At 37.7% G+C, this 19127-nt stretch overlaps 2 pseudogenes; both read right to left on the bottom strand.

Annotated features, from left to right (window-relative positions):
- Window positions 1–14337: 14337 nt before the first annotated feature.
- On the bottom strand, window positions 14338–14456 carry LOC120614326 (uncharacterized; annotated as a pseudogene).
- A 2201-nt stretch (window positions 14457–16657) lies between these two features.
- LOC120614342 (uncharacterized) lies at window positions 16658–16775 on the bottom strand (annotated as a pseudogene).
- Window positions 16776–19127: the final 2352 nt, after the last annotated feature.

Below are 19127 nucleotides of genomic sequence, written 5' to 3'. Positions count from 1 at the left end.
GTCCTTAAAAAAAGGGCAGAGGGAATTTGGAGATTGACACATATACAAGAAGAGCATCATGTGTACATAAAGATAGTCACTTACATGCTAAGGAGAGAGGCCTGGAACAAATCCTTTCCTCATAGCTTTTAGAAGAGCAACCCTGGACTTAATTTTGGACTTCTAGCCCCCAGAACTGTGAGAAAATAGATTTTTATTGCTTAAAGCCACCCAGTTTGTGGTACTTTGTCATGGCAGCTCTAGCAAGTGAAAGAGGACCCCTGCCAACATAGCTCTCAACTCTTCTCCTTGGCTCTTTTACAGCATTCAAAATTTCAAAATCTGTGTGGTGACAGTCTTTGGTGCCCAAGAGCAGGTTGCCTTCTACATGGGAAAGTTTACTTTCTTGTTCCCAGCACACACAGCTTTCTTAAATCTTTGGCCTGTGCCTCTAGGTCTCTTTGCTTTCTTGAAACCCACATTCTGCAGGGGCTCTAGGACTGATGTCCACATCTCTAGTTGTGTGTCTAACCAGGTCTTTTCTTTGAGTATAAAGCATTCAGTTTATGTCTCCAGATCATCTTTTCCTCCTTTTGCTGGCTTTCTCTTAACTGGAGTGAGTGAAAGCAAGTCAGCCCTAAATGCTTTCCAGCAAGGACAGTTGCCAGTGTCTGGCTCTGCTGCTTCATCTTGGAGGGTAACAGTGGGGCCAGTCATGCCATCAGGGCCACAAATCAAATGTAGCTGATTCCTTGCAGTCAGATACAATATTGTTTTCTCTGCCCTCCCTAAGAGCCAGTGGTCAAAGCTGTAATTACTCCTGATGGCAGGTGGCAGGTCTACATCACATCTTGACATTAGCTGTTAACTATTTTTTTTTTTATAGCTGCCAGTGTGCTCAGTCAAATATCTGTCTGTCATCACAATCAGACAGGTCTAATGTCTCTGCATTACAGAGGAGGACCTCGGCTCCCTTCCAGTCCATTTATTGTGGTCCAGGCGAAGCATTTTATCACGCATTCCTTACACATAGCCTCCTCTCCACCAACACGGAAATCTTCCAAGTTGGCAGCTTTAGTGGCTACTGCCATTAATCTTCACTAGGCTGGAATCACAGGGCAAAGGATGATTTATTGCAATTACCTGTTCTAGCGCAGAGCTCAGGTGAGTTGGGCTCACGTGAATTTACTGGGCTCTCTTCCATTCTTCCACAGCCAAGGAGTAAAACTTGTCTGCTTTGTTTCCTGGTACATCTTTTTGCATTTAGCTCATCAAATGTTACTTAATTAACAAAGGAGTAGAAAAATAGATTTAGATAGTATTAGGGTTATGTATAGACATGGTGGTAAAGCCTGGCCGTTCAAAGCTAGAACTGACACTGACATTTGAGTCAATTTAATTTCTTTGTTGTTTCTGCATTTTAAGGAACATTGAAAGGAAATTCAAAATTCCACTTACCTGCCACTTTCTGCACCATCTGTTCCAGGTGATTAAAACTAATCTGCATATGTTTGTTTCATTTCCAATTTCTGGCTCCCTGGGATGGCAGGGGGCAGTGCATGAAGTGGAGATAATATGTGCTTAGGTTCTGCTAGTAAGGAATAACGAAGGGATGGGAGTAGAATAAAAGGAAGGAAGAAAGTTCCATGGTAAGCTGTTTGCAGCAGAAACAAATTCATCTTAAAACTGGCCCATTGTTTTTTCCTACTACCAGTTCTGACGGCAGCTTCTTGTCTGCTCTAACTTAAAAAGGCCCAATGTGTTTTTATGTCCCTGGCCTGGTGAGAAAGTGACAATATTCAAGTTAGAGTCATAGAATTAAAAAGCTTTCTTCTATTATATCTGGGATCTGATTCATTCACGAGTTGGATATAATCTGTAGAAAACATTATTAGATGTTCCAATTATGAATAATAAATCATTTGTTTCATAGTGGAGAGGGTTGGAAGGAGAGTTTGATGTAAATGATCCCTTTTTCTTCCTCTTCCTTTCCCCCTTTTCCAGCCAGCTGCCATGTTGTGAGCTGCCTAGGGAGAGGCTTTTGTGGCAAGGAACTGAGGGCAGCCTCTGGCCAACAGCCAGGGAGAAACTGAGGCCCTTTGAGCAAAAGCCTGTGAGAAACCGAATCCTGCCAACAACATCAGCTTGGGAACAGCTCCTTCTCCAGCTGAGCTTTGAGATGACTGTAGCACTAGCTGGCACCATGATTCCAGTGTTGTGAAAGACCCTGAGCCAGAGTATCCAGCTAAGCCACACTCAGATTCCCAACTCACAGACACTGAGATAATGAGTGTTGTTGTTTAAAGTTGTTATATTTTGGGGCATTTTGTTAGCCCAGATTACTAATGCAAAATGGAAAACAAACACACAGGATTGTTTCTACAATTCTGCTTGCTATAGAGAGGAATTTGGGGGAAAAGATACATTTGTTTTGGAATCCCGTAAAGAGTACTAAATGAGACCAATGAAGAGGTAATGATAAAAATATTTAATAAATTGAATGGCACAGACGCCAACCAATCAGAAAGTAGACATGTAGTGGTGCTGGGGCCATGGTGCTCTATATTTGTTTAATTGTGGAAGGCTCCAGGTGGTTCTGGGAGAAGAGGTGGGTCAACATACAGATGTTAGTGGGGCTCAGGGAAGAGGTTGATAATCAACTGGGATGAGTATGTCTGTCTTTTAATAATCAGCATGCCCCTGAGTGTCTCCCTCCTGGATATCAACCCTGGGCCAGTTCAGAAGAGCTCATTTCATGTACTAGTATCAATCAGAAGGCAGAGACCATGCGTGGGAGTGAAGAGATGGAAATTCCTTTTTGTCCTTCCTTCTAACTTACTGAGGAGAGAGTCATGGGTCCAAAGCTCCAAATGGCCATAATCAACTGCCCTTTCCATTCGCTTATTGGTAAGCCAAAGTTTTAGAGAACACACCCACCCATAGCTGGAAGCCTAGGCAGGTTTGCTCTGATATCCTTTCTTCAATTTTTTATGCATTAGTGAATGCAATTCTACAGTATGCAGGAACGTGAGCAAAGGCAGACCTTTTAAACATTCAGTTGCATGCTTGAACTGGAGAAATCACAGCTGCTCCTCACTTTTGATAATGCCATGAAAATTGGTAAATAAATAAATAACTGGGGCCCAGGACTCATCTACTAAATACCCCAACATGTCCAAGCAAGCCACATCAGGCCCATCAAGGGAAAATAAAAGCATAATTTAGTAATAATATGGTCTCTTACAGCCTCCTGCTTAGCTCAAGCATTAAGTTAAAAAAGGCAAATCAGGGATTTTGAAGCACATTTTTACACTTAGTCTTCTTTTTCTTTTGTTAAAAAAAGAACAGGATCTGGGACCACCTTCTATGTTAGCAAGATCTGGCACATTTTCCTTTCTGTGAAAGGGGAGACTTTTAGAAATAATTGTTAACAATTATTCTTTATTTTTTAACTAGGGAATCTCCTCTCACTTAATAGGCAACCAGTGTGTAAAATGTTTGCAAGTATTTGAGGGACTTCACATTCCCCATGTCAAGAACTGGTTTTCAGTTTGGATGTGGAAGAAACAGTGCTCTGACTGAGGATACTAATCTGTAAGGAAATAGACACGTGCTGGGGAAGCAGGAGAGATGCATTGTCTCCTGGGAGCCCTTCCAAATTGTCTGATTATTTCCAGGGACATCCCTACCTTTGGATATATCTGATGTCAGGAAACAGACAGCATAGAGATAGCAGTGAGAGCAACCATGGTCAGCCTTTATTTCTTTATAATCAGCCACAGTTGTTGCACTATCACTTTGAACTGCTCACTGTCCTCCAGCCTCTTAACCTCAGCTGCAGAATTCCCTCACTCTGGCAAGTGTTCTTGTGTTCATAACATTCCAACTTTGTGGCCTGATTGCTTCCTTGAATCTTACTTGCTCAACACTGGCTATCCCTCTGTATATGAACCCCACTTTGCCTAATTTTTCACTACCTGCCCTCCATTTGAGTTCTGGGTATTTTCACTTCCGGCATAGTGCATGGTTCAATATTTAACACTACTCCTTCTGCCACCTTCTCTCAACTTAAATGATATCTTTCTGTCCATCATGCCCTTCATTGAATGGATTGGCCATAGGGAGCTGCATGGACTCTGGAGTCCAGCTCCCTGGATTCAAATGCTAACTTTCCTCTTTATTAGCTGTGCAATCTCAGGCAAATCATTTGAATTTGTAAAGCCTCAGATTCCCATGTTAAAATGTAAATTTCTTCAAGCCTCAACACTTTTTCTTAAGTTGGTAATCAGTAAACCCTAAGTCATAGGGTTGTTGTGAATATTAAATGATATAACACATGTAAAATGTTTACATGTTGATTGGACACATAGGAAGCCCGCAATAATTGATACATACATAAGTGATTGAATACTACTCTACTATCACTGATGTTTCTTTGAATATTAGATTGTTTTATTCTCTTAACTTTGCTACTAGGTGATTATCATTATTACCTCCTTTGCACAAGAGAGATTAAGTAACTTGCCCAAGCTCATGCATCTATTGAGAGAGATTTGACTGTACATCTGAAACCAGAACCTGTTTCCAGGTTCTCTTAAAATGATAAATGATTTTCTCTTTCTCTTTTAATTATCATTTTACCAAGAGCTGATGAAATATTTGTGCTTCAAATGGTTTACCCATACGAAGGGATAAATAGAGTTGAGAAATCAGCACAGGTATAATTAGGCAGATCATCTGCTGTTGATTGTGATTCTCTCTGATGTCAGCAAATCAGGCTCTTAAATAGAGTGAATGCTGATAGTAAACTTGAAAGCAAGCCATGCCATGGAAGACCAAAATTCACTGCTAATGGAAGGGAGCAATAGCATAATTAGTTGAACACAGATAAATAGTCATTTAGATTTGGATTTAAAATCTATTTGATGCCCATATTGGTTCCAGTGGATGTTTAACACTTCAACCAATTGGAGAAACCCCACCATAAAGATCATATCTATCAGGGGCTGAAAACCCATCCCTAACCCTACCATGTTCTTCTCCCCACCTTCGTGCTGGAGGAAATGCTACACTTTTGTCTCCAGAAGTTTCACGTCTTCCCCATACCTTCTTGGTGATTTGAAGAAAAGAAATTCAGGCTTTTCCCCCTTAGTATACATCTGAAGTGAGTGCTCGAGGGAGATGATGACATTCTTGTTTTGTTCTCATGTGCAGTGTGGTAGATTGGGCATCACAAGCCTCCTTTGGGCAAGTTGCTTTTGCTCTCAGTTTGTCATTTAAAAAATGAGGAATTCCCAGATTCAAAATTGTTTTCCTTTCCAGATTGTGCTGAACCATAGAAAGAATATGCAAACCAATGAGAGAATGAAGAAATAATGGAAGTAGAGTGTCTCAAGTAGTCTTTCCGAATAAAGAGGTCAACATTCAGAGTTAATAAAAAGTTGTGGGCAGATCAGTCCACACGTGAAACTTGCAAACCAGAAGCATATAGGTATTACTTGCTTTTATTTCATTTGGCCTGCAGATAGTTTTAAAATAATTTGAATTTCATTGCTGATATTTATAAAGCTGGAGATTTCATATGAAAATCTAGATTTTTGCTTTCATTTGAAAAATAGGGAATTCTGGACCTGCAATTCTAAAGACAATGAATGATTAGTTGAGGTTAACAGCTAATCCCTTAGACAGAGACAGGGCTCCTCTATTCCATCCAGTCCTGGATAGGACACTTTCTGTATCCCTTGAATCTGAGGATTAGTGCATTTGCCACTCATCTTGGCATTCACTTTATTGTTTTTCTTGTATTGTTTTTTTTTAATGCTATATTATTTTTCTTATGTTTTCCTTGTGCTTGACTCATTTGCATTACTTATTATCTTGTGACCTCTACTCTAGATAAACACCAAGTACATATTATTCAGAAATTTGTAGAGTTGGCATAGTCAACCAGGAAGAAAATCTATTCTAGGTAGAGGGTTACTTACTTGTTCTACCCAATCTGGGTTCCAGAAATGTAACTCTAAATGTTATTTAGGTCTATCCAGTTCATCTATCTCTCCTGAACACCTGAGAGGGTTCTTTTAATTTGGAGCTTCATAAGGACAACTGTATAGATGAGTGGAGAATGCTAAATACAGAATGGAATGACTAGATAGTTCACTTGAGTAGCAGAACCAGGAATCCAAACCAGCAGTCTGAGTGAAGATTCCTCTTAAGTACTACCTGACCTTGGCTGGGAAGGAGGGATCAGCAATAGCTCCATGGCTTCAGGCAGTCTCCCAAGGAGAGAAATTTGTTAAGAGTGAGATCAATATCAAGTATCACTATTAGAGAATCCTAAATTACAGGTGAAAAATATCAGTACATATACCTCCCCTGGTAAGTTAAGTTATGCATAATCCCTGCAGACTCTGGCATTAAATAGGTAGAGATATTAGCTGAGTTTCCAGCTGCTTTCTGTATAGCCATCTATAGTTAGATGTTGGGAAAAATTGAAGCAGTGGATGCCTGGGTCCTTCTGGGACTCTAATACAGTATTATCAGTGGCTGTTGGTGTTTTGTGAAGTGACAGTTTGACCACCTCTGCTGTGAAATTTTCTGGTAATGCTGGTGCTGGCAGTGGCCCTGGCATTGCTGATTAGAGCACAATTAAGCTATAGTCAAGGGTATGCTGTCTCTTCATGCTTTTTCTTTACTTTGGGCCATAATGCTGGTCATGTTAATGGATATCTTGTTAGACAGAAACTTAACCACCATTGTCCTGTGTCTTGCTGTGAATGTGGAAGGTCTCAAACACTGTGTGGCTAGACTAGGAACCAGTGTGTCATTGTGATTAAGAATATGATCTCAGAATTAAGTGGACCTGTGTTTGAATTTGACCTTTGACATTTAATAGCTGTATGATTGCATTTGTTAATTCATCTCTCTGAGTGTCCGTTTCACCATTTGTAAAACAAGGACTAATGTAATAACCCACTCTGTACTATTGTCATGATGATGATTAAATAAGATGATTAAAAAAAAATAGTACAATATCTGGGTATGTAGTAAGTATTCTATTGTATTTTAAATGTTATAAATAATTATATTAAAAAATATTAGATGGAAAAAATGTGGGTCTCTTTTACCTGGCATTGTCACAGGAGCTGTTAAACCATACCATTTTGATTCCAAGTCACTCTTGATTTTAACATCATCAAATTCAGAACTTTTGGGGAGACAAAGAAATACTAACACATTGAACCACTTACAAAACACATCTTGATTTCAGGTGTAAAACTATGAAAAAATTCCGTCTTAGAATCAAATAAATGTAATTTATCAAGTCTGAGATGTGCCTGATCAAAAAGACTTTGCTTTATTATCATTCTGGATATTATTCCAGAATAATATCCAAAGGAATTGAGACTAACTGAAGACTTTGTTCTTGTTGTTTTTCTCACAAAATCTTTGATGTGTCTTTATCCATCCTATTTCACACACTGTGGTGTATTTTATGAGCTCTTTCTATTTATGGATTCTTTCTCTCAATGAGCCTTAGTTTCCCTATCCATAAAATGGGATACTATCCATCTCATAGGGTTGTTGTGAGAATTAAATGAGACAGCATAGACAAGTCACAGACTAATTTCTTATACAGAAAAGGAGCTCCATATATTCTTGTCTGCTTGTTCTGCTTTTACACAACAGACTTTGTACTACATGAATTAGAACTAAATGACTTATACATGAGAGAAATGGCATAGGATGACGTGGAACATTTCTGAATTTTAAAAAAATGTAGACTGCTGAGAATTCTCAGCCAGTATATTTAGCCAGCACTCATTGTTAATGAACACCAATGTAAAGCTGGTTGCAAAACTCTCAAATTAATTATGCTACCTGGTGAGAGGTAGCCTAGAGAATATGTTTCTGGAAGAGTTTAGCTGGGATCAGAAGAAAAGGGGTTCCTCTGATGAATTGATGATTTTATAGAGGCTCTGAGGGGCCAAAGCAAGCATGAGAAATGGTACTCCTGCTTTTCCCGAAGAGTCAGTCTTTTTATTCATTTGTCCAACTATTATTTTTAAAGTGCCTTCTTTGAGTGAGGTACTGTGCTAGGCTAGGTATATATGGGTGGATAACAGAAACATGTGGCTCTTGTCCTGTGGAGCTTGGAGTCTAAAGAGGGAGACAGACAAAGAACAAAAAGATAAATCAACATAGAAATGTAAATTGGGATAAGTGCCAAAGAAAAGAGCAAGACACAGGGAATAATAATGTGAGATGATCAGGGAAAGGCTCTCAGTGAGGATAACATCTGAACTGGAAGAAACTAGCAATGAAACACATAGAGAAGGGTCTTTTAGGGTGAGGGAACAACATATGTGGTCTCTGAGGAGAGAAAGAGCTCAACATACTTTAGATCTAAAAAAAGGCCATTGAGAAGGAATGACCAAAGGGATATTCTGTTCTCAAACAACTGATTTACTCATTACTTCAGTAATATGTTAAAGTGAATCTAAAAAAATAATTCCAATCTTGCCAGAATACTTGAACTCCCAGGGAGAATATGCAGGAAATGTGATGTGTAAGGAACACACAAGGGGATTGGTCATCTTTCTCTTCTCATGGCACTGCATATTAACACTTACTGTATATAATAGCATCTATGCTGTGATACAAGCAAACATTGTCTCTTCAGAAGTAGAGGCCCAGAGAATGAAGCAGAAACTCATGGGGTTTGATTTCTCTTGCTAGTAGTCATTTCATCCAAGCTGTACGTAGTGTCATTGGCTGCTGTTATTGGACCAGATCATCCTGGAAGCGGCAAGTTAAGAGCCCAGCAGAGTACGAGAAGTATTTTTTTTCTCACTGAAAATAGTTCTTTAGCTTTTCATTGATGGATCAGTGCTCCTAGTACAGTGCATTTCTTAATAGATGCTATGATTGTGTCCCCCTAAAGTCATATGTGAAATCTTAATGCCAAATGTGACAGTATTAAGAGGTGGGGTCTTTGGGAGGTACTTAGGTAATAGGATGGACTCCTCTTAAATGAGATTAATGCTCTTATAAAAGAGGCCCCAGAGAACTTCACATTCTCTTCTGTGAAGACACAGAAAAGGCACTAGCTACGAACCAAGAAGAGGGCCCTCTCTAGAACATGACCATGCTGGTGCCTTGATCTTGGACTTTTCAGCCACCAGAACTGTGAGAAATACATTTCTGTTGTTTATAAGCTACCCAGTTTGTGGTATTTTGTTATAGCAGTCTGAATGGGCTAATACAGTAGGTATTGAATAAAGAAGTTTGAGAATACTTGGGGGGAGTGTGGTATATAATGTTAAAAATTACTTTATTTCAGGGTTTCCTAGAGTCTTTCATAGTCTTGGATTTCCTCGAATATTGTAATGCATGTTTATATTTCCACTGGGATAGACATCAAGTAAAAGAAAATGTTTAAAAATGATATTAAAAATTCCTTTAACATGAGATATTGAGAAAAGACTCAATTTATTTTAATATATTCCAGAATCAAAATCAATAGCATTAGACAATTATGAGTGCAAAGCAATTATATTCCACAATACGAGGAATTAATGGAATGGAATTTAAACTTGGACATTAAAAGCAACAGTATTTACATAAGTTTTGAATTAATTCTCTTCAGAAATAAACTACATAAGCCATGGTCAGCAAGATAAATCCCAGTGAGTGTGTGAAAGCAGAGACTTCTCATGTACCTGGAATCATAGGTACATTTGTGAGAATGGGTAGTTTGAGGGAGAGTCTATAAATAAATGCCCCCTATGAAAATAGGGTGAGTTTGACAGCAAGGGAGATGGAATTATTAAGAGAGAGGGTGGAATTGAATCTAGCCATATGGTCAATGTCTCAGTCGGGCAAGCCTGTCAGGGGTAGACATGATTGGAATGCAGGCAAAAGGGAATTGTCCTGAAAGAACCACATACATTCCATCACGAGGAAAGGAGGACAGAGGGCTGTGGGCAAAAATCTGCTTAGTGACTGACACTTGTGCTGATCAGAGCCACCACTGGATGTTGAATCACGTCTACACAAAGTTGATTAGAATAGTTAAAATCCTTCTAATGCCCTAAAAACATTCAATCCAGGGCAAACCATACTCATCCAAAGTGCCATACACAAGATTAGCTTCTGTTTTGCAATGTATGTGATTACATTTACTAAACCGATTAGAGGCTTATAAATAAAACTTCCAAGAAATTTCTCTTTCTCCTTATACCTACCATTAAAAAAATGTTGGTAATAATAGAATTGCAAACTTTCTGGATTAGATGAAAAACAATATTAACTTTAGATATTTGACTTTGTCTAGGCAGGCCCTGAACCTTGTTGCTATGATGTTAGAATTTGGTAGCATTATTGGTGAAAAGACGTTGTTTGCCATTAGCTTCCCATCTCATCAGCAGTACGTGAGCATGGTGTTTTACAAGAAATTTGGTAGTTGACCATCCCTTCATTCTTTATCATGCTGTCTTTCTACATGCCATACTGATGAAAATGCAGCCAGATATCTGTAAAACTACAAATGACATATCTATAACTGGGTTCTCTAAACTAAGCCGCATTTTTGGAGTAACAAATGTTTATTGATTGGTGCCATCCATGCAAACTTCTAGAATAAGAAAGATTCTAGCTCATTCAAGTTTTGATTTGCCCCCTACTTTTCCACCCCCGCCTCCACTCACTGGGCTAGATGTGGCCCTTTCATGAAAACTCACAAAACCCCCATGATTCTTGAGCTAACCTAATGGGCTTAGCATCATTAGTGAATTAGTCTCTCTCACTCACACATACTTGCACATGATCACATACATACATTATAATCTTTTAATGTTCTGCTGGAAAGATTACTTGAATTTTTTTGCACAAAAGAATAATTATCACAGTTATGGTTATATTATAATATATACAAATGACCTTAATGCCATGTAAAAATGTATATCCTTAGAAAAACATTTGTTTCAAATCTCAACAGCAAAATTGATATTATAAAACAAGGTATTTTATGACATAATAATGGATTAATTTCCTCACAACGTCTTATAAACAGTTGCTAAAATTAAATCATCCTTTCATCAGTAACAGTGATTCAAAATATCTTGGCTAAAAGTATTGTTATAGTAAAGTATGTAAACTCTGGCATAGTTTCCTAGAGACTTGAATTATTTTCTTTCATAGATAGGTAACAATGAAAAAAAAATTTACAACAAAATATATCTCTTTTTGCATTTAGAATTTTGACATATGTGGTCTTTAGGGGGTAGAGTATGTTATTGTATTTCAATTTTTTCCTGTGATGTCTAAGATGTCTTCTTAGTAGGAGACCCAAGGAAGGGAATAGTTTGATATAATGGTACTCAAAATGGCCTTGGCTGATGCTCTCTGCTCCCTGGTTTTAAGATATAATTTGGGATAATAAATCATGTTCTGATGTTTACATAGGATGTCAGAGCACTCTTGGGTGATGAAAATGTGTCTCCTCTGTCTTACTTGTCTGTTTACTTTCCTTCTGTTCAGGAAGCTGTCTCTCATACTTTATTGTTTATAAAGTCCTTCTTGTTCTTTGCTGCTTTGGCTTTATCAGGCTTTATCCAATTTACCTAATATTGATGCTACGATTCAATTCTATACTTGTATCTAAATGAAAATATTAAAAACAGCATTGTAAAAAGGGCTCAATCATGTGTATCACTTAATCAGCACATAGCCACACATGAAAAGTCTGAGGTTCCCATTTGAGTCTATACAATTCCCTGACTCTAAAAGGGAAAAATCGAGCAAACAAATAAAAACAAACAGACAGGAAACAACTTATTCTGAGTCTGGGACTTGATTTGTATGTCACTAAACCCAGTAATTGATCTATATTGTGGTGGGTCCCAAAACTGCAGACTTTAATTATAGAACTGACAAACCTTTTGAAAAGATGCTCCAGAAATTTTTAGAAGTGCCTATCCCCTTTAAGTTATTAAAGCTGTACTTTCTTCATATTGCATTTCTAATGTAGACATCTAAGATTTTTGGTCTTGAATGCCTTATTAAATATGCTTTTTTTTTCTGGCTATTCTATGTGGCTTTATGAAAATGTATTTAATATGAACAATAATAATTAAGAACTCTGAGGTTCTACATTTATTCTTTATTCTCAACCTGACATCTAGAAGTTTATTACTATTTTACTTTGAATTATTCAATTTAACTTGTGTTTATAAAGCACCAGCTATATATCCAGTCCTTAGCATTGTGAGAAGTTCCCAAAGGCGTTCAAAACTTGGTCTCTGTTTGGGAATTTACAGTAAAGTTAGAAGACAAGACACTTATGTTAAATGACCAAGAGAATATCATTGCAATGTGGTGCTAACACATGATATAGTGACCTTCATCCTCCAAGTGGTGAACATGAACCAGCATTCTTTGGAAATTTGCTAGAAATGCAATCTGTATTTTAACAAAATCTATGCATTAAAATTCAGGAAATTCTCCTATAAATGGTGAGTGCCAGGGAAAGCTAGCTCTGAGTGAGGTAGATGTAGACTGGAGTTGTGGAGAGAGGCTTTATAGAGAGCAATAGAGGTGCTTGGAAGGAAGGTGGGATCTGTGTAATGTGGACCAGTATGTCTTGAATTGTTACGTGCATGAAAACCACTCTCCAGGGGTGCTTGTTTAAAATCCAGATTCCTGAAACTCTCTCCTCAACCCTTACTGAGTGAAAACGGTAGGATGGACTCTAGGAAAATGTATTTTTAACAAGCTCTACAGGAAACGTTTAAAACTAAATTTGAGAATGATAAATGAAAGGGAATGCATTCAATGTAGGGAAAGTTTGCACAATGAAGCCGTGCCAGTTTCGTTGTCTATGTTTTTTTCCCAACTGTCCTTGCCTGCAGCATTTCTTACCAGTCTCCATTCTGGTTGATCCTCCTTACCACTGCTGGAGTGAACCATCTGAAAACAAGTCAGCATACCTCCTGCCAACTGCAAGACTCTTAGTGTGGCATTGAAGACCTTTTAGACACCAGCTCTGCCTTGTCCCTCCACCTCATCTCCCAGCACTTTACCCCTATGAATCTAAAATCCAGGCAAAATGAACTTCTCACCCTCCCAGAACACACTGGGCCTTTTCATGCCTGAGGGCATTTCCTTGCACGGCCTTTCTGTTTCTTCTTTGGCAAACTCCTTCTCATCCCTTATTCTGGATAGTATTCTAACAGTAATAAAAATAAGTTGTCTTTTTGCAGAGCTGTTTGCTCTCTATATCCTAAGAATGGCAATAGGATTTAGCTTTGGAGAGGTGGTGCTTCTTTTTAGGACAGGAACAATTTAATGGGCCATGCAAAGGCCAGGCATATTTTTGAGGGGAGAGTTGTGGCCATGAGGAGCTAAGCTGCTTTTTATAATAAAGTGCAGCAGGTCCTTAAATAACATCAATTCATTCAACATCGTTTTGTAATAATGTTGATGAGATGCCATAGGGACTTAACTCTTGTTTATATCAATTACCTTATGGTAAAATATGTTGTATTATACTTCGTTTCACTTAAAGTTGCAGAACCTATCAATGACATAAGGACTTGCTGTATGAGTGTCTGCCTTGAGACAAGAGATTGTTACGATGTTACTTCTTTGTTTGTATGTTTGTGTATTTGCTTGTTTCTTTTATGTGGCAGGGGAAAACGGTAAAATTGGCCTGGGAAAGGAAATGGGAAAGGAAGAATATTCTGACCTCCCAGTAATACTGTAGCAAGCATTTATAAAAACAGAGGGCCAACTGGGGATTTCCTGTGAGGAGCGTGGATGGAGTCTTCAGTGATAATCTGATAGCCAGTTTAAATTTTGTATTTTCCAAATTACGATTCCTCAATGTTATCTTCAAGTTTTGAGTTGGTTCACCTTAATCTCCCCTTCTTGATTTTAAGTTAGCACCACCTGGAGGAATAAAAGGACCAACTGGAAAAAAAATAAAAAATAAAAATGACCAGCTATATTTTGGAACTGCAGCAACGTGGAGAGAGAATGATTTGGCAGACTTAATTGAGACAAAACTCTGAGCTTTGGTTGGGAGATAGAAAAACCATGGAGTAACGGAGGAGATGCATAGCATTTCTTAGCACCTACTGTGTATTAGGAACTGGTCAGCTCTCTTCTTCACTTCACTGAGGTCTGTGGAAAAAATTACATAATTCTTCCCATAGATGTTAAACTAGGGACTCGATGCTCAATCAATTTTTTTTCTTTTTCTTTTTTTTTTGGACAAGGCAACCCTTGGTTGACCTCACAAATTGCAAGGACCTTGTCAGCTTACAATTCCTTAGTTTTTAATTTTTTTATTTTTTATGCCTGCAGCATCTGGTCTTCCTAGGTGGTCTCCTATCCAAGTACTAACCAAGCCTGACCCTGCTTAGCTTCCGAGATCAGATGGGATCGGGCTTGTTCAGGGTAGCATGGCCATAGACTTCAGTCAATTTTTTTTTTTATCATCTCAGAGTGGCTCAAATTTTCAATCCCCTATAGCAGTTCAAAAATTATTCTCATTAAGCTACCTATTCCCTTGATCCTTGTCTTGTATTTCACCAAAATACAGTCATGTGCCACATAATGACATTTTGGTAAACTTTACGATGGACCAAATATATGAAGGTGATATACCATACAGCCGAGGTGTGTAGTAGCTTATACCATCTATGTTTGTATGTACTGTGTGATAGTCACATGACATAATCATTCAACAATGCATTTTTAAGAACATATCCCCATGGTTAAGTAGAATATCTCTGTATAGAGAATTCCTACTGATTTCTGCCTTCTATTCCAGTGTTTTCCTACTAATTTTCCTATCTTTATTTTTTACTTCTCAAGGAAAATGTGGCTTAGGCCTTTGAATTAATATTGCTACAATCAATAAGAAAGGACAAACAGCTCAACAAAGAGTGGGTAAAAAGCAGGAGCGAGCGTTTCTTATACGAGGAGATCCATTTTACCTATGCACATGAGATGACCAAAACTGAGACTCCCATTTTGCCCAGAGTCACATCCCCTCTGTCTCCTTGGGGACTTAGCTTCCATCTCCTGTCATCTCTGAAGTTTCGATCTTTACCACTCCACTGGATCCTTCCTCTCATGTCTTTATCATTCGAAGATCAGCAGATTTCTATTCTGTTTCCCCGAATGCTATTAGTCTTTTTCTTTCTTTCTGTTACCAAAATTCTTGAGAGCCTAAAGTCATTCCTTGTTTCTTCATGGCCTCTATAATCCCCATACTCCTGCAACCAGCTTTCACTTTGTCATTCTCCTGAGACTTCTCTGGCCAAAGTCACCAATGACTCTCACTTCTAAATTCAAAATTCTCTTTAAATACTCACACTATTTAATCTTTAAAATCTTGAACTCAAGAATATTTAAAACTGCCAGTCACTTGGTCATTTTCTTCTTGAATTTTTCTCCATTTAGTTTTCTTCTTACCTTTGTGTTATTTTCTGCCTCTTTCAGTACCTCCACTCTATGCCCCCTACCACCTTCCCATGCTGCTGTGCCTTGAGATGCATCCCGGACCCTCTGCTTTTATCTCTGTTAAATGCTTTCTCTGAACAAGTTCATCTCTCCTTTAGGCCTTGGCTACCACCATATACATTTGGTTCCCCAAACTCCAGCTTTCTAATTCTTAATACATTTGGTAATATTTCTAGTTGCAATAAAAACAGTTATAAATAACGATAATAAAAATACCTGCAACTTAATGTCGTTTAGATAAACTGAGATGGTGACTGTAAAAAGCTTAGCACAATGAATGATTTATTGTGAGCTCTCTATAATTGGTAGCTGTTTTATCTCTCACAAAAGTGAAATGATGACAAAAGTCATCATCCATGATGATCGCCAAAGAAAGGCATAATATGTGAGACCAGTATCAGGTAGTATAATAGTCCAAGTCAGTGGTGGCTTAAGAGCAAACTGCAAAGGTCTACTAAAAGGGTCTTTATAGTAATGTGAAAATTAATTCTCTTTACTGAATATATTCAGATCTCTGACGTCTGGGCACATGATAGAATGGTATTTCTTGGCCTCCTGGAGTTGGTGGGGCTCTGTGATGAGTTGTAGGCAGAAATGATATACGTCATTTCTGGATTAAACTTTTAATTGCTATTACAAAACTCTTCAGAGTACCCTTTTCTCTTTGCCAAAATGTTCCAGATAATGGTTACTTTATCAGCCAGCTTTCTTGGTTCTTATGGATAAATGACATGCAGATCATTGACTTTCATTTAAATGACTGCGTGAATTATAAAAGATCACTAGATTTGGAATACATAAAGTCAAGTGAATAGCTTCCTAGGTTTGGGAGGAGCAATTCACTACCCCACTGAGTGGTTTGAGGGCTAGCAACACCAGAGAGCTCCTTCTATGGAGGAGCACATTCAGCTAGTTGGAATGTTCAGAGTTCAGAAAAAATCTTTTATTATCAGTGTGATCGAATTGATTGTTGCTTTCAGTTTTTTTTCCTAGTTTTATTCTAGTTTTTAATGATCAATTATTTGGTTTCTTCATATCAGTTAACTTGGTTTCTTAATTTAGTTGATTGTGACTTTTTTAACTATAGAGTTTATAGGATGCATTTTTATTTTGATGGTATCTTTGACACGTAATATATTTTTTTAATCGCCTACAGCACCTGGTATTCCTAGGTCATCTCCCATCTAAGTACTAACTAGGCCCGACCCTGCTTAGCTTCCAAGATCAGACAGATTGGGCATGTTCAGGGTGGCATGGCAGTAGCCCATAATTTTCTAATAACTTGATTTTAAGACATAGTGGTGCTATTTTAAGGCATAGTGGTGTTATAGTGGTGTTATAGTTCAAATGCGAATAATCTATATACTTTTCTAAAAGAAAATGTACACCTACCCCATCAAAAATTGCTTGCATAGTAATATTACATTGGAGATATGCTGCTTATGAATTTGTGCTACTTAAAACACTTAAAATATGTTAAATAATGAACAATTAAGATGACCAGGATATTTTTAATTTATAGTACATTTAAAATACACTTAACTTTACTTAATGCTCACAACAATTCTGAAAGACACATTCATATTTTTCAGAAATGTTTATAGAGACAGTATAAAATTTTAATATGTACTATCATATTTTTCTCTATGTAATAAAAATAAACAAACTATGCTGTTAGCAATGCATGTTTATTTGCAACTTTACAATTTTGACCTTCTGTAATTTTTTTTATTGCTAAGTTCTGGACAGTGGGAAGGGTTGGTGAAACAGGTCACGAGAGCACTGGCTTTGAGATGGGGGCTGAAATAAAAGTGTTTGAGAGTCTTTGACAGAATAGCCTGGCGAAGAGCTCAGTCTTTGGTGTAATCTTGTTCAAAACATCATCAGGCTTTAAGTTTGTGAAGGGGTACAAAAAGAGAAGGATTAAACTTATTTTATGTGGACCCAGAGGAAGGTTGCAAACTCAGTGACACCAATGACTATAGGCAAGTAATGTACATGATTGGATAGTAGAGTGGAAGACAGTAGGGAGTTCTAGAGATTGTGAGGAGTGTGTGACCCACTAAAAAACATTAAAAAACACTGAAATAAACAAACGACCCCAAACACAGCAAAACTGGACTGCAGGCAGAATTCAGTGCATGGAACCCTAGTACATACTCTCTGTTCTGGAGGGCAGACACAGATCCATAAAGAGAGACCACATTCTGGAAATGTTGGCTTTGTTTCAACATTAAGACTCAATTTTCTAGGAACTGCATGAAGTTGAAAAGGGGCTGCATGTAATCTTGCTGGAGACGGATGCCAAGATTTATTTATCTTTAATCCTAAGACTCTAAAAAACATATATTTCATTTTTTCTTGAAAGGAAAAAAAATCAATATATTAACTTTTTTTGCTCAGTTATTTCTGCTGTCTCTGCCCTGTCTCTCTTATGGAGCTCAACCTGGAGCATTTGATATATCTTGGTATATTTATTTGTAATTCAGGGGAAACAATTGCTTGATTGTTTTCTTCTCTTTTTCTAATTTTTATTTTTCTTGGATACTGGCAGCAATTCCATCAGCAAGTTATTGGGAATGAAATATATCTGGGATTGGAGACTATGGTAAAGCAGTTATAGATTATTTACCATAAGCACTTCAGCACTTAGAGTTTGAAAATTATTTTTCTTGGAGAGAAAAAATAAGCAAAATTGGAGATGAGTTATTCTGACATTTTTCTGTCGTCTTCTCATTTTATCACCTACTCCAAACAATGGATTAATCTACTTTTTATTATTTCTTGCTTCCACAAATGTTTAACAACATTTCTGTGGTCCTGGGCATACTCCCTAACTCCAGCTTGATCCAAACTTAGCCAAGCCAACACTAAGGCTTCTGGTCTGTGATGCTCCTTCGTAATTTGATGGCTTGTACATTTTGATAAAGATCTTTTAGAATTAAACTTCATCAGAGAGATTCCTTTGTAGCTACACCTGCTTCTTGGATTGCTTTCCTCTGTCTCCCCCTTTGACCATATTTAACTTTACTGTCAGAAATTTGATTATAGCGTCCAACTCATAAAGTCTAATGTCCGTGGTAACAGATCTATCATTCCCTTCTTCCCAATCCTACCCAAACATTTTGAAATCTACTCACTTAAAATCAAAGATATGCTGAAATCTGCTCACCTAAAATCAAGGATACATTTATTATTTCACATTTAGTTTTTTTTATTATTGTAATTCAAACTTACTGTCAATACAGCCACTTTCTTTCAGCATTAAACACATACTATTGACAAGTTCTCCAGAATGAGGTCCACACTCAGTGGGAGGCGGTTTGGTATGATGGAAACAGCATGGCTCTGCCTCTAATGAGCTGCGTGAGCTCTCTAAGCCTAAGGGATGTTTCTACATTGTGGGATTTTGTGGCGATTACATGAGAAACACTTTTAGCAGAGTGCTTGCTATGATATAGGAGTTCTATAAAAGGCAACCAATAACTTCTTTCAAGATATAAATCTTTCAGCAGAATAAATTAAGAGTTTACCAGATGCATCACTTTTAGCAGAAGGACAAGAAACTTCTAGCAACTGATGAAGAGGATGATAGTGATGACAACCCTAGCTACCAT

This window comes from Pteropus medius, unplaced genomic scaffold (genome assembly GCF_902729225.1).
Source record: "Pteropus medius unplaced genomic scaffold, Ma_sr-lr_union100, whole genome shotgun sequence".
In the NCBI taxonomy this organism is placed as follows: domain Eukaryota; kingdom Metazoa; phylum Chordata; class Mammalia; order Chiroptera; family Pteropodidae; genus Pteropus; species Pteropus medius.
This window is presented reverse-complemented; position numbering and strand designations above follow the sequence as displayed.